Raw genomic sequence first — 16,920 nt, forward strand, 5'->3', positions numbered from 1 at the left:
GCCTCTGCACCCGCATGGGAGACCAGGAGGAAGCACCTGGCTCCTGGCTTTGGATAGGCGCAGTGCATTGGCCATAGTGGCCATTTGGGGAGTGAACCAATGGAAGGAAGACCTTTCTGTCTGTCTCTCTCACTGTCTGTAACTCTATCTGTCAAATAAAGAAATAAAAAAATCTTTAAAAAAAGAATATCCCTTCCAAACTAAGGAATGGAAAATTACAGCAGTAACAACAAAATTATACAGATAATTTCTCCAGTGAAGTGTTCTACTTCATTCATTTAGGCTACTTACCCATTACCACATGCTTGGATCATTTAAACCTGGAGATATCCTCTACCTCCAGGAAGATACTGTGTAGCTGCAGTACGGACTATTTCTATATTTATTCAATTGCCTTGCTGTCTAAACCATCCTCCTCTTACCCACGTTAGAATTCTTGCGATGCCTCTCTAAATCTTACCCATTCTTCAACATTTAGCCGAAGGCCTAGTTCCTTCCTATCGACTGCAGAGTATACTATATATTTTTCTACTCTGTTCAAAGCTTTGGACACAAGTCTTTCGGCGCTCAACACTAAACTTCCTGAAGCTCATCCCTGTACCATCTTTAGAGGGTTTCTCTGGTTTCTGTATGCACCGCCCACACAGTGTCTAAGCAAAACGCATGCTGGGAGGGCAAGAGCTGTCACTGTCCGTGGTCCTGAAACGTTGACTAAGGCGATTTTTCGTTATGTCTGGCTCCTGTCCACTTCTTCCTCAGGAATTTTGACGTTGGTAAAGTGGTGAAAAGGAAAAAGAATGTTAAGAATACATTAGAGAAACAGAAATGGAGAGAGGTAGCTCTTTCAAGTTATTGCTTGGAGAGAATAAAAGACTTTGGGCTTGTTATAATTTTCACACAGTTGCAGAAGCTAACTTGGGATCAAGGGGTTATAGAAAAATAGCTGACATAGCCGACGATGGAGAGCTAAAAAAAAAAAAAAAGGCGCGCACAAAGGGATATAAAGGCATCCAAGTATCGACAAGAACAAATGCATCCGTGCTATTGAGTGCGTGTATTCGACTGGTAACATGTTGTGAATGCAGCATCAGTCATGTCATACCCAACTGCCGGCAGATTTCTTTGTCTTTATTTCTCTCTTGATTTAAATCAAAGAAAAGCATAGCAAAACCCGGCATTTGGCACTGTGGCAGAATGAAGGTGACTAACTTGTGCTTCCGTGTACCGTTCCCGCGCTGGCACTTCTGCAGAGAGCCACACTGCACCTCCAACAGGCCCCAGGGGCTGGTGGCTGACTGGGCTTATGCTCCCCACTCCCTGTGCGAAGTTCCGAAGCGCAGGAGAGGCTCTGCCTGGACTAACACTGGATGTGTCCAGACGCCTAAGTAGAGTGCTACGACAAATAGCGGCTCGGTAATAGGCTTTGAATCAGTAAAAAAAATCGCCATGCTTCCCCAGAGACCACACTCAACAAAGGGTTGTTCAATGAGGCAGCATGCCGTTTGTTTTAATACTTGCATTCCTTGCTAGTTCTCTTAAAGTCCAACCCCCATCTCCCCCGGGCCCCAGGTCCCAACAAGTCCTGCTTCCGCATCAGTACCTCCGCGGGACGCGGGCCCTGCCCTCCGCCTGCCACTTGTCAGCGCCCTGCTCGCGGGTGGACCCTCCTGTCCAGCTCTGCGACCCCGCCCGGCGCCCCACTCCGACCGCTCCCGCACCGGGCCCTCTTGAAAGATCTCTCGGCTCACACTCGGCTCCCGGGCCCCGCCCGGAGGGTAACGCTGTTGTCATGGCCACGGCACCTGCGCCCTGCGGCGGCGGGGGGCCCTTCGCTGCCATCCCCTCCCCCCACCTCTGGTGAGGAGCCGGCCGAGCCTCCCTAGCTCCGCCTCACCTGCCCCGCCCTCTCGGGCGCTCTCCAGGCCGCGCGCGCCCCCCCCCTCCCGCGCGCCGTCCTGGCCACCTCCCACCCCACGCTCCCCACAGTCTTGCGGAGCCACGGGGGCCGCGGGGGCGCGCGCAGGCGAGCGAGCGGCCGCGCCTGCGCACAGGCTGCTTCCCCTAGCGGCGATCCGGGCCGCTGCCGCTCGCGCTTGGGCAGGACGCGGGGCGGGCGGGGGGAGGGGGGAGCGGCTTCGCTTCCAGCTCCGAGTGAGGCGGAGACCGGGGCAGGCGGGCGGAGCAGGCGGCACCGCACCTCGGCCAGAGGCGGCTGCAGCAGCTGCTGCCCTCGTCCCCGCCGCCGCCTCTCCAGCTCCTTCTGTGATTACCACTCCAGCTGCTGCGAACAGGCGAGAGAGGAGGAGGCGAGAAACTCCCACCGACCCACAGAGGTGAGTCCCGGGCAGAGCATCCTCCATCCTTGCCTGCCTCCCTCCTCCCTGCCTCCCTCCCATCCCCTCCAGCCTCCCCTCCCTCCCGGCTCTCCAGCCCTCCCTCCCTCCCTCATCCTTCCCAACATCCCTCTCTCCTCTCCCCTCCTTTCTGCCTCCCAGCCTTTCTTTCATCCGTTTCTTGCTCTCCCCCAGCCCCACTTCTCTGCCACCTTTTCTTTCTTCCCCGTCTTCCTTTCAGCCGCTGGCCCTAATGCATAGCTCTGCATCGCTTTCCCCTTGTCTCCATCGCATTCCCCCCCCCCCCCTTCACTCCGTCCACGGTGGGAGGGTGGGAGCATCCCTTGCCTGCTCTAACTGTCCGGATTCAGGGGCTTCCAGACAACTGGACACATTCACTGAGAGACACACACTTGCACGGGGGACGCCGTGCAGGTCCTCAGATCATTAGGATTGAGGGTCAAGTTGGATTGAGCGCTGCGAACTGGGAGCAAAAGGGGATGGAGAGAGAATGTATAGATTTGTGCTGAATTAGGGTGGGGGTGGGGAGGTCTGTCACTTAGACATGTTGCCAACAGCCCCTTCCCCCTCACCCCTCTAAAGCAGTTTCTTTTTCTTTTTTTTTTTTTTCCTTCTGGGAATTACATATTCCTGGTGTGTTTCTTACTAATTCAAAATTCAGCTTTCTCTGCTTTGATTGTCTCCATGAGAAACCACAACGAAAGCAGAGGGGAGGGGAGAGGAGAGGAAGGGTGGTGGCAGAGGAAGCTTGTATCCATTTCCCCTAGGCCTCTCTGGGTTGACAGTTTCAAACCACCCGCCTAATACCCGGCTTGGGTCTGAACCCGTGTGTCCTTGGTCCTGTCACTACATACTTCAAAGGCACAAACTCTCTGAACTTTAATGCTTGTGTGCCACAGCATTATTTATGGAATGTTTGGCTTGGCATGCAAAACACCAGGGTAGATTGGTTTGGGGAAATAGGGAGCAGAAGGGTGGAAGAGATGCACTTCTGTCTGCCGTGGGTTAACTTCTACAGGAGGATAATGTCTAGACAGTTTTTGCAGAAATGAGGCTCTATTCCACAGGCTTGTAAATAGACCGTTTTGATAGCATTTGCTGCATGAAAGCTATGTACAGTCACCCCTACCCTTGGTCTCATCTACCTTATAGGAATCCTGAAGATGTTTGAAAAGAATCGCACTGTATGGTTCTGTTTGTGGTTTACACCAATGCAAAAGTTGAATTAGCTCCGGGACCATTGTTAACAATTTAACAATTCAGTTGGTTTTGCGCACTTCCAGAAAAAGCTATATTTTACTTTTTTTTTTCTCTAGCTTCCATTTTTAACCCCTTTTATGAATGGTAGCTTAGTAATTCTCATCTTTGCAAGCGTTTGTGCTGAAAAGTTTATTTATACGTGGTGGGACAACCATCCTTGTGTAGTGTATTCAACCTCTCAGAAACCTCCAGCATTGTAAGTATGAATCAGACATGGATGTTTGGAAGTCCAGATCGAGTATTATTTATATTCTTTTAAAAACGAAAAACCCAAAACCTCACTATCTGTGTAACTGCTGTGTTTTGTTTAAGAAGTGTGCGTGAACAACAAAAATTGGATTCACTGAGATTTCCAGTAAAAATGAAAACTGTACTATGGTGTAAACTACTTATTTCTAAACTTCCATTTAAATTGTGTGATAGTTGTGCAGCATGTGCTTATGTATTTCATGGGGATGTGAAGTCGGAGTTGAGCTGTACAGAATTCTCTTCCTATGTGATTGAGTGCTGATTTGTGAAGTAGCCAATACAATGGAACACTAGAATCAGAGTTGGAGGAGTGTATAATATTAGAATGATGGACCCGCCTCCCCCCAAGCTGCTAAATTCTTCATTGTAGGAAATCAGTTCCATTAATAGCTTGACTAACTTTATAGCCATGTAGCAGAAGCCTGATTGAGTTCTCAGTGTTACTAACATTGTGGTGTATGTGATCGACCCTGTATATTTTTGAATGGTTATATTATTTAATAGTGAACTTGTGCATAGGGGTGTTCTTTTTTGTGGGATACCATGAAGCTGGTGAAAGACACTGATGGGCATTATCTATGAGCACAGTAAGTTAGTTTTGTCCTATTGTGCTTTCAAATGACTTTTCCCCCTACCAACATCTCCATTTCCCTTCTTTGTGGGGCTTCCCAGTGGTAAGAATGGGGAGGAGGCAGACCCTCAGTCAGCCCTGCTGTTTCTTTTTTGAGGTGTTTCTGCACAGTATTTCGTAGGTATATGCCCCACATTATAATATTGTCTTTACACTGGAACAGAAGTTATCTTTTATTTGTCTCCTTTGTTTGTAAATATTTATACATTTAGTGAAAACAGAATTTACGAAGTTGTTTAAGGACTGGCAAAAGCGTTTTGTTTATAGCAAGATCTTCAGAGAGATTTGAGTGAAATTAATAAAAAATGAACTGGAAAAAGAGCTTCACTCTTAAAAAAGCAGCTTGTCACCCTGACCATTGATCTAGTTTACATATAAAAATTCACTTCCTCTGAAGAGTTTCATTTCTAGAGGCTTCTGCCTTTAATTGTTTGGACCCTTGAGAATGCAGCACACAAATAAAGACCTATTAGAACATATTATGGGAATCTTTAGGAATACACTATTTGTACATTCTGGATACATTGTCTACGCTTCCCTCCATCAGCGCTCTTAACACCTGCCCCATCCTATGCTAAGTAGTATGAGGTATTGGAAGCAGAAAGAAGTAAAAGACACTCTCTGTGACCTTAGCTTACAGTGAAGAGGACTGGTATTTGCATGAGGTCATATTTCACAGTGGCAAAGGAGGAGATCTTTAAAGAGAGCTCAGATGTGAGCCTAAGATGCAGGCTCTCTACTGCTTCAGAGTGGTGGGCCCTTGCATACTTTTAAGTTTCTTTCTCCATCTATCAAATGGGAATTATGGTAGGCTGATTCATAGGTTTGCTTTAAAGGTTAAATATGCTTTTGCCCAGTACTTGGTGCAAACAAAGTATGTATTGTGTAAGCATTTTTATAATTAGGAGAAAGAGTTTAGAAACATCCCAAGATAGTATATGATTATGTTCTGGAAGGATGGCAGAGCAAGTGTTAGAAGCTGTCTGTGCAAGCAGGAAAGTATTATATTCAGTGGTAGCACTGGTGCTTGGATAGAGACCCTTGAGAAGGTTTTCATACAGGGTGGAAACTACAGCTCAAGCAAAAATGGAGAGGAGGAAGAAGCATGGTGTGCAGGTACTGGTACATTTGGTATATTGGTGAGCATATTAACAAGAGTTCAATGTATACAGTCGGAGAAATTACCCATCATCTGGGATAAGATGAGGTTTGAGGTCCATCTGACCACAGGACAGTCAGCCTCTCAGGAGTGCTCAGCTTATTTTCCTTCTTCACAACCAAAGCCCCATCGCAAGACACAGCGTCCACGTCTGTTCACAGTGGTGACCCGGAGTATTCTTCTCATGTCTTTTCTTTAAACTTCAAGGTAGAAGGAAAACTTGACTTTTAATGAACAACAAAATGTTTGATATTATTATTAAAACTCTTCCTTATTTTGCCTTGCCTCACAAATATTCTAGTCCTGTATTTTGAGTAATAAGGACACTACTTGATTTTGACGCCAGTATTTATTGAGGTAATTAGATTTCTAGGGCATTTTTAAAACTTTGTTGGTGACTTTGTCTAGTTACTAAAGACTCTTTACATTTGCATTAAGACTTAGGGTCGGCACGATGGCTCAATAGGCTAATCCTCTGCCTGCAGTGCCCACACCCCAGGTTCTAGTGCTGGTTGCTCCTCTTCCAGGCCAGCTCTCTGCTGTGGCCCGGGAGTGCACCTGGCTCCTGGCTTCGGATCAAAAAAGACTTAGGAGTGATTCCTCATGGATTGTGCTCTTTTGAGTGTTTTACTGGGAGACTAGAATGCAGTGATGACAGAGTCTACCAGGGGACTTATGTCAGAGCGAGTTAAATATCTACTCTGAGTGGAGTGAAAAACGTGCATCGTCTGCATCTGTTAATATATATATCCCTTTGTTTTTACTTGAGGTTCATGAGCTACTTTGAAAAATTTTTTCATCAGATATTTATCCAATAGCACAAGTGATATGATTTGAATGCTTTTATCAAGAATAAATTTCCAGAAAATTTTACCTGCAAGTTTAAAGGATCAGTAGTTATATTGCTCATGTTTAATCTCTTTGAAATACATTGGCACAATTTTATTGTTTTCTCTCAAATAGTAAAAAGCTTTTCTTGTATTTATTTTTGTTAATTCTTTTTTTTTATTTGACAGGTAGAGTTAGACAGTGAGAGAGAGAGAGACAGAGAGAAAGGTCTTCCTTCCGTTGGTTCACCCCCAAAATGGCCACTATGGCCAGAGCTGTGCCAATCTGAAGCCAGGAGCCAGGTGCTTCCTCCTGGTCTCCCATGCGGGTGCAGGGCCCAAGGGCCTGGGCCATCCTCCACTGCACTCCCGGGCCACAACAGAGAGCTGGACTGGAAGAGGAGCAACTGGGACTAGAACCCAGTGTCCATATGGGATGCTGGCGCCGCAGGCGGAGGATTAACCAAGTGAGCCACGGCGCCGGCCCCCTATTTTTGTTAATTCTAAAATGCACAAGATTGGTCTGGTGAATATATTTAAGATGCATCATTCATAAACTTCAATATATTTCTGAAAGCTTGTATGAATGTGTTTCTAAAAACTAACAGATCATAGACTATTTTTATTTTCTTTTTTGAGTATTTTCTCTCTCTTTTTTTTTTTTTGACAGGCAGAGTGGATAGTGAGAGAGAGAGAGACAGAGAGAAAGGTCTTCCTTTTTGCAGTTGGTTCACCCTCCAATGGCCGCTGCAGCCGGCGCATCTCGCTGATCCGAAGCCAAGAGCCAGGCGCTTCTCCCGGTCTCCCATGCAGGTGCAGGGCCCAAGGACTTGGGCCATCCTCCACTGCCTTCCCGGGCCATAGCAGAGAGCTGGCCTGGAAGAGGGGCAACCAGGATAGAATCCGGTGCCCCAACCGGGACTAGAACCCGGTGTGCTGGCCCGCAAGGCGGAGGATTAGCCTGTTAAGCCATGGCGCCGGCCAGAGTATTTTCTCAATATCTGATATTTCAAAGACATAACTCACCTAAGTACCATCTTCAGATTATCAGTTCTGTCATTTTTACATTAGACACAAGAAATATTTGACAGATTTTACTTTTAGGAATCTTTATTTTCTTTTTCTTTTTTTTTTTTAATTTAATTTTTTGACAGGCAGAGTGGACAGTGTGAGAGAGAGAGAGAGACAGAGAGAAAGGTCTTCCTTTGCCGTTGATTCACCCTCCAATGGCTGCTGTGGCTGGCGCACAGCGCTGATCCGAAGCCAGGAGCCAGGTGCTTCTCCTGGTCTCCCATGGGGTGCAGGGCCCAAGCACTTGGGCCATCCTCCACTGCCCTCCCTGGCCACAGCAGAGAGCTGGACTGGAAGAGAGGCAGCCGGGACAGAATCTGGTGCCCCGACCGGGCCTAGAACCCGGTGTGCCGGCGCCGCAAGGCAGAGGATATTTGCTTTATAAGTGAACTTTGATCTCAGAATTGGATTCTGGCCACAAATATGCATTTCATACCTCTTTGAAATTGTTACTCATATTATAAAAACTATGATATTTTGACTTTTTTTACTTTATAGAGCTTAATTTTATAGGACTTTGCTGTTGAAGAGTATTTTATTATTCCTTTTTGTTTAAAGGTTCTGTATGTGTATACAACTGTCAGACCATTAATTTTCGAGTGTGGATACCATGTGAACTAACAGGAATAAAAACTGTTATGTTCCGCATAAGTTAAGGTGTTGACAAAACTGGAAGTGATTTTTGATGGAAATATAAATCAACTAATATGCTAACTCAATCCAATGTTCCTGTGTTAAATGAGTGGATATGCCACAGTACATGGGATAAAATAATTTCATTTTAAATTATCCCAATGCTGTAGAACCATAGTAGAAAAATAACAGGTGGCTTCTGAGATGTTTTGTGTAAATTAGGTTTCTATTATTTGTTATGTAGCGAATAGTTGTGTAGTTAATTTTGTTTTAAGGGAGTTTTGATATTTTAGAACTAAAGTCTTGGACTCTGGGTGAAGACGATCAGTTTGTTCTCCTGCATTCTACCCAGAAAACACTTTGACTTCAGAAATGACCAAAGGTTCTGATGCTCCAGTATAATTATGATTGCATGAGTATTTGTTGAAAATTTAGTATTCCAAGTTTATTTTCAATTCATAGGGCCTGAAACAGTTTAATATTATCAATCCATTTTATAGAAAGGAGGTAGGAAGAACCCTCCTGAACCACTTCAGAAGGATCTAACTTCCCTCAGCTGTTTTGAGGAAATAGTGTCCTACAATTCCTGAGAGTTTTCCACTTCATTCTCTTTCTTTGGCATTAATACTTGCTAGAGTAATTTCACAAAATATGTTTTATTCTCTGATGTGAAGAACTTGGATAAAGAGTATAAACAGCACTCACTTTGTTAGGAAAAAAAGAGATAAGATCATCTAAATTCATCCTCTGTTAATTTATGCTTTCCATGAAATTTTTACCATATTTCCATGAATTTGTTCCACAGGTGTTTTTGAAAATATATACTCTGTGAAGAGCCTTAGGCTAGAGTTATAATTTTATAAGCAGACTGAAGCAGGTCAACTGTATTCTCCGTCCTTTTCCGCCAATTAACTAGTTATATGACTACACAAGTCTCAATCCCTCCAAGCCTTATTTATTTCATGTGTACTTTTAGTGACTTGGAATATATGATATAGAGATATATAGCTATAAAATTGCATCATCCTATGTGGGAATTTCCCTAACAGTTTTAGCACATAGTGATTTATTTTTCAATGTGTCTCATTTTTTTCTGTTGCAACATAAACTGCTACAGGAGGAAAATTGTCACTTTCAATGCCATATGCTTTTCTTTTCCCCATAAAGTTGCAAGTTTAGCTTCATAGCCTCTGGACCAAGAGAGAACTAGGGGCTGTTCCCTTTTCTTGTCCCTTTAACCTTCCCTCCCTCTCTCCTGTTAAGCTCTTTCTGCATGGGAGGAACAAGTCCGTTGCTCTACTGAGGAATTATCTCAGTGTGTGGTTGGCAGGTTTGAATTATGCCAGTGTCTGAAAACTTATATGACATTTGTGATTTAGCATAAAGTACTTATTTAATAACCTCTGTATAATTTAAGGTCAGCTTTTCCCCTCAGACATAGCAAGGCATTGCTTTTCCCCTAAATCCTATTCCAAAGGACTGTATGTCCACCTGTCTTCCTATCAACACAGCTCTATATTCCCACTGAATTTTGCTTTAAATCACCTGTTTTCATTATGCCATGTATACAGTAAGGTGCAACTACTATACATAGTCTGCTGTCTATTGAAAAATATACATTCAACGTAGAAGATGTTTTCATTTTCTTAAACTTCCCTTGTGCCTGATATGCTTTCTGCCTCTATAGATTAGCTTTCCTGTCCTTAGAAACTGATGTAGGATGAATCGCAGAATAGTTGCTCATTTTTGTTTTCTTTCCTTGAACATTTAGTTTTTGGGGATTTTTCTGTGATTTTAGTGTATTTTTTCCACATAACCTCTGGAGTTACTTGGAGTCAGACAGAGGTTTCTTAGGACCCCAAAAGAATAACTGATAAAATGTAAAATAAAACATATTTGATTTTATTAAAAATTTAAAAATAATGTTGCTCTTTGAAAGATATTATTTGCTAACTCTGTGTATCTTGACCTGTTTCTCTGTATATCTGAAAAAAGACTTTGTATAGATTATGTGTCGAACTCTTGCAACTTGGTAAATCAGACAATCCAAGTAGGAATAAACAAAATATCTGAAGATATATTTCACACAAGAAGACATAAAATGGCCAATAAACAGATGGAAAACTGTTTATTATTTACAAAATTATGTACGAAATTGATATTAACCCTATTATTCACCAAAATAATGAAATTTTAAAACCACAGTGTGATCTCAATATATAGATACTAGAATAGCTAAATAATAAAGGATGGCAATACTAAGTTGTGGACACATTGTGAAGCAACAGGAATACTTATACATTGGTGGTGGGAATGTACTACTTTGAAGACCTGGTTGGTACTTCTGTTAATGTTAAGAATAGTCTTTCCATATAACCTAGACATTTCATCTCCAGATGAAAATATATGTACAAAGATTTTTACATGAAAATTAATAAAAGCTTTACTCATAATAGAAAATTAAAAGCAACCCAAATATATATAAATACCCTTTGAAAATTCACTGCTTTGAAATAGAAAATCTGTGAAAGAGAAAGAAAAAACAATGGTATTTAAAACTAATATATGGACGGCACCGCAGCTCATTAGGCTAATCCTCCGCCTGCGGCACTAGCACCCGGGTTCTAGTCCCAGTCGGGGCGCTGGATTCTGTCCTGGTTGCTCCTCTTCCAGTCCAGCTCCCTGCTGTGGCCCGGGAGTGCAGTGAAGGATGGCCCAAGTGCTTGGGCCCTGCACCTGCATGGGAGACCGGGAGGAAGCACCTGGCTCCTGGCTTTGGATCGGTGCAGCGTGCCGGCCGTAAAGCACCGGCTGTAGCGGTCATTTTGGGGGAAAACCAATGGAAGGAAGACCTTTCTCTCTGTCTCTCTCTCTCACTGTCTAACTCTGCCTGTCAAAAAATAAATAAATAAATAAATAAAAAAACTAATATATGTAACCTTACATCAGAATAAGGGGAATAGACTTGGAAAGATTTATAAAAGTGACAAGAAATCTGTAGGGTGGGTGGCTTCAGGTGGTCCCCTGGGCTTAGCTGCTGCTCTCTGCCTTTCTCTATATTCTGTTCGTTCTGGGTGTTGACTTAATCCCCAGCCAGTAATGTGATGGCTGCTTCGGTTCCAGGAAGACTGACTGGCAGCAATTGTGTCTCTTCCTGCAAACTTCCTTCTTCATTTCTTAACTAGTAGTGGATCCCAATTGGCATCCCTTATCCAGCCCAGTCAACAGCAAGGAATGTGGACTCTATGAATGATGGCCTGAGAATAAATCAGAATCCAGTTGCTATTGCTAGATAGGGAATCACCTTTCTCTGAAGCCCATAGCATAGTGGGGGAGACCGGGGGTAGATGTGCAGAATGGCCCATGTATTAAGGACAAGGAAGGGGAAAATGAATGTTGTGTAAGCAAGTAACAGTGTTTGTTCATATTTGATTTAAAGGTCTGCCATGATGTTCTTGGTCATGTGGGAAGTAGGTTGGAGAAGAAAGCTGGGATTGTATGCACAACTTGTTACTGTGGGAGTGTGTGCAAAAATGGGTGAGAGAGGGTATCCTAGGACAAGGGTGAAGGAAGAAATTTAGTCTACTTCTTGATTCAAGGGAACCATGGAAAGTGGGCCACACACAAGTAATGACAAGCACAGCCAGGCACATTTGAGGCTCAAGGGGTTGGGGCAGGAGGCAAAAGTCAGTGTTGGCAGTGGTCTGGAATCCAAGCAGGCAAACTCCATTGCAGCTTGCCCATCTGTGAAATCAGGACCTCAGGCAGGAAGATTTCAATGTTTTGCCTGTTAAGACAGAAGCCAAAACAGTAATTATTCTCTGCTTTTTAAAGGTGTTCTCAAGTACTTTAGATTCTATGTCCAGGATAGGAGGCATTCCTTAACCCCCTCCCATCCATTATTTCCCCCAATAAAATCCTGAATCTGCAGTAGTTCCTTCATGAATGCCTGTTGATTGAATTAATTTTCACACCTTTCTCTGCAATGTAACAGTCATTCATCAAACTCTGTTTACCAAATGATATAAAATACTGTTTTTCGAGTCACAGCTCTGGATGAATACTGTGCTACCTGATCTTGTAAGTTGAGTCTAGTAGGGGCAATAACATAAGTACTAGAAGAGTTTAATACCACACAGACTATGATGAAATGTGTAGTGCACATTTCACAGTGGCATAGGTCAAAATGCCAGGCAGGTACTGAATCAGAAACCTCATTCTAGCAGTGGAGTGAGAGTATGGAGGAGAGAATGACCTTGTATTTCTACTTTTCAATTCACTCGTGCCTTGGCCTGAGAACTGGGACAGGGCTGATCCAGCAGGGGGATGGGTTCAATGAGCACAGAAGTGGGAGACAGAGAAATCACATCCAAGAGAACTAAGAATGGGATGTTGATACCTGCTTAAGAGGTAACTGAGCAGTGGATCTGGAGAGGAGGTGAGAGGCTGGGAGGAGAAAAATATTTTGGCGTTAACTCCATTGAGATAACACAAGAATTTAATAACAGAACACACTGTTTCTAAAGGAGTATGTTTTGTGTTTTACACTTCTGGCACTCTATGCTTATTGTAGAACATCTGAAAAATGACAAGAAAAATATTCTGGAAAATAAAAATCAAGGTAGTCCAACCATCCACTGAACATTTGATGAATTTCTAGCTTTTTTTTTTTTTTTTTTTTTTTTTTTGACAGGCAGAGTGGACAGTGAGAGAGAGAGATAGAATGGTCTTCCTTTTGCTGTTGGTTCACCCTCCAATGGCCGCTGTGGCCAGTGCACCGCTCTGATCCGAAGGCCAGAGCCAGGTGCTTCTCCTGGTCTCCCATGGGGTGCAGGGCCCAAGCACTTGGGCCATCCTCCACTGCACTCCCGGGCCACAACAGAGAGCTGAACTGGAAGAGGGGCAACTGGGACAGAATTAGGCACCCGGACGAGGACTAGAACCTGGTGTGCCAGCGCCGCAGGCGGAGGATTAGCCTATTGAGCCATGGTGCTGGCTGAATTTCTAGCTTCTTATTTACACATGTGGGTTTTTAGCTTGCCATGTAGTAAGTTCTTTTTAAAGCATATTTGAAATCATAAATGTATATGATTTTATATCCTGTTTTCTAACTAAATATATTTAAGCATTTCCTGGGATCACAAAAATTCTTCCTCCACATTAATTTCTGTATGACATTACATTGATTGGAGTCCAAGTTTGTAGTTTTTGGTTGTCTGCAAAGACAAAATGTTTGGGTTGTTCAGCCTTCGAATATAGGCTGTGTCACAAGCAGAGACTGATTTAAGGGGCCCGGGAGACTGCCTTAGAAGAAAAGGTGGCCAACATCTATGTGGCTGTGTGTTTGTTTATATTTATACCTGTATTTTTACTTAAATGGTAGCATGATTGTCTAGATATCATTTTCACTTTTCATACAGTTTAGAGTTATCTCCATCCTGGTACATGAAGATATTAAGGATTATTTTTTAATTGCTGCCTGTTGTTTTATGTGTAGTTGTATTATGGTTTATTTATCGTGTTTTCATAGATATTGTCTGTTGTTGTTTTGCTATTTTAAATAATGTTGCAATGAACAACTGTATACAGGTTCCTTGTCCAATATAGTAAATATGTTTTTTTTAAAAAGTACACTGATAGGGGCCAGCTCTGTGGCTTAGTGGGAAAAGTTGCTACCTGTGGTGCTGGCATCCATATGGGTGCCAGTTTGAGTCCTGCCTGCTTCACTTCCTATCCAGCTCTCTGCTGTGGCCGGGGAAAGCAGAGGAAGATGGTCCAAGTCCTTGGGCCCCTGCACTTGCATGGGAGACCTGGAAGAAGCTCCTGGCTCCTGGCTTTGGATCAGCGCAGCTCCGGCCATTGCGGCCATCTGAGGAGTGAACCAGCGGATGGAAGACCTCTGTCTCTGCCTCTGCCTCTCTGTAACTCTGCCTTTCAAATAAATAAATAAATCTTTGAAAAAAATACACTGGTATGAATGCAATTATTGGATCATAAGGTATGTACATTTTAGTGTCAATTCGTTCTTTCAAATGGTAGCACCAGTTAATATTCCACTAGCTGATATGAAAATGCACAATTCCTGTGTAAATACATGATTTTTTTTTTGTTTCAGGATTTTTAAAATTCACATTAATAGAAAGAGACTAGATTACATGTATTTCATAGAAGTCTAATTCTAAGATAACAGTAATTCTGTCCCTCAACTCCCCTCCTTCCTTCCTTTATTTCTTTATTTTTTGCAAAAACATTATTTCTTTTTTGATGAACCCACTTTATTTTCACTTTTTGAAAATTTTATTTTATTTTTTTAAGATTTATTTATTTTACTTGAAAGTCACAGTTACAGCCACTGGTTCACTCCCCAGTTGGCCACAACAGCCAGAGCTGCGCCGATCCGAACCCAGGAGCCAGGAGCTTCTTCAGGTCTCCCACAGGGTTGCAGGGGCCCAAGGACTTGGGCCATCTTCTACTGTTTTCCCAGGCTATAGCTGAGAGCTGGGTCAGAAGTGGAGCAAGTGGGTCTTGAACCAGCACCCATATGGGATGCCAGCACTACAAGCGGCGGTTTTACTCACTATACCACAGTGCCAGCCCCTTAAATTTTATTTAAATTATACAAGTTTCATGTACTTCATATATACAAATTTAGTAACATAGTGATATTCCCCTCACCCCCCGCCCACATGCCATCACTTCCTCCTTCTCCCTCTCACATTCTGACACTTAATTTTTACATAGGTCTGTTTTCAGCTTACTTAACAATTGTATAGTTAACTCTACATTTAGTAAAAGAGTTCGACAAACAGTATGAAGAAAAAATAAAGAAACCAGATGATTTTAAACTTTTAAACATTTGCTGAGTAATAGGTGAATAGGCTATTTCTGTTTTTAGGTTAATTTGTTTCCCTAACATCTGGAAAAATTGATTGTCTTTGTTTTTTGATCTAATGGCCTAATGCCTCTGCTGTGATGAGTGTGTTCATATCTTTGCCCAGGATTTTCGAGTGAGTTATTTATCTTAATTTATAGGTCTCTTGATGTTCTTTGGATATAAAGAGTTTTATTGTATATTCTTTAATGATATAATACTATCACTGCTATAAAAAATAAGTATATTGTGATATCTAGTACACAAGAGTGTTTCTTACTCTGAAATTTCTTATCTATTTTGTATATTTTCAGAAGAATATAATAACCAGATTTTGAAATTTCATAAATAGTAGTCTTGGCATTTTAACTAGTATTTAAGATAATATTGATGGAGAAATGACAATGTTATATCTCATAATTTTCTATTAGCATATCTTTATTCAACTTTTTTTGAGATATTCTCTTTTTGAGATATCTCATAGAATGAGATCTTACTTCGTGTTAAGTTTATAAACATATCTGCTTTTTATTACTGTTGGGCAAGGAACTTTTATTTCTTCTACATGTACTAATAGGTTATTGCTCATTCAGAAATTGTATCTTGGATTTTCGATTTGCTTTTGTGTTCATTTTGTTGGAATATTTTATGGATTAAAGAATTTGTCCCTTTTTTGTTTTTTAAAGATTTATTTATTTGAAATTCAGAGTTACACAGAGAGAGGAGAGGCAAGGGGGGGGGTCTTCCATCCACTGGTTCACTTCCCAATTGGCTGCAATGGCTGCAGCTGTGCTGATCCAAAGCCAGGAGCCAGGAGCTTCTTCCGGGTCTCCCACTTGGGTGCAGGGTCTCAAGGACTTGGGCCATCTTCTACTGCTTTCCCAGGCCATAGATGAGAGCTGGATTGTAAGTGGAGCAGCTGGGTCTCAAACCAGCACCCATGTGGGATGCCAGCGCTTCAGGCCAGGGCTTAAACCCACTGTGCCACAGCACCACCTCCCCCGCCTTATGTTTTTCTTAAACCAATTTGTCTGATAATTCACAAATACACACACACACAGACATGCACACACGTGTTACTGACCAGAAAATGATAGAGTATAATACATTTTTTCTTCTTGTTTCCTTTAATTTTAAAAGAAAAAAAAATTTTTGCTCCAACTTGACTTAGTGTTAATGACGTGAGATACTCTGCACATCCAAAATACATTATCTGTGTTATGGCCTAAGCTTTGTTTGCTTCTAATATTATTCTCAGTATCCTCCTCTTTCATAGTAACCCAAGAATGTCACTGTTTCTCTACTAATAATTTGTATATTTGTGAATCTTCCTCTTTGTAGTGGTACAGTGTTGACATAGATTTCGTATATTAACTTACAGATATTTACTTGGTATGTTTCTAGGCCTTTTTGAATGATTTTTTTTTTTTTTTGACAGGCAGAGTGGATAGTGAGAGACAGAGAGGAGAAAGGTCTTCCTTTTTGCCGTTGGTTCACCCTCCAATGGCCGCCGCGGTAGGCGCACTGCTGCCGGCGCACTGCGCTGATCCGATGGCAGGAGCCAGGTGCTTCTCCTGGTCTCCCATGGGGTGCAGGGCCCAAGCAGTTAGGCCATCCTCCACTGCACTCCCTGGCCACAGCAGAGAGCTGGCCTGGAAGAGGGGCAACCGGGACAGAATCCGGCGCCCCAACTGGGACTAGAACCCGGTGTGCGGGCGCCGCAAGGCGGAGGATTAGCCTATTGAGCTGCGGCGCCAGCACCACGAAGATTTTTTTGTTGTTGCTGTTATGTGACTCCTCAAAGGCTTGAGTCATACCTCTTCTAGATCTTGAGCTGTTGAGTGAGCAGTGATCCAAATATGTTG

The 16,920-nt window shown here is 42.8% G+C and overlaps 1 protein-coding gene across 1 annotated transcript in view; it reads left to right on the forward strand.

Annotated features, from left to right (window-relative positions):
- Positions 1-2,200: 2,200 nt before the first annotated feature.
- CTNNA2 (catenin alpha 2) overlaps positions 2,201-16,920 on the forward strand; it is a 1,271,675-nt gene continuing 1,256,955 nt past the window's right edge. The window contains exon 1 of the mRNA XM_062208724.1: positions 2,201-2,333. The gene's annotated coding sequence lies outside the window, so the exon portion shown is untranslated. The remainder of the gene's footprint in view (positions 2,334-16,920) is intronic.

This window comes from Lepus europaeus, chromosome 13 (assembly GCF_033115175.1).
Source record: "Lepus europaeus isolate LE1 chromosome 13, mLepTim1.pri, whole genome shotgun sequence".
Lineage (NCBI taxonomy): Eukaryota > Metazoa > Chordata > Mammalia > Lagomorpha > Leporidae > Lepus > Lepus europaeus.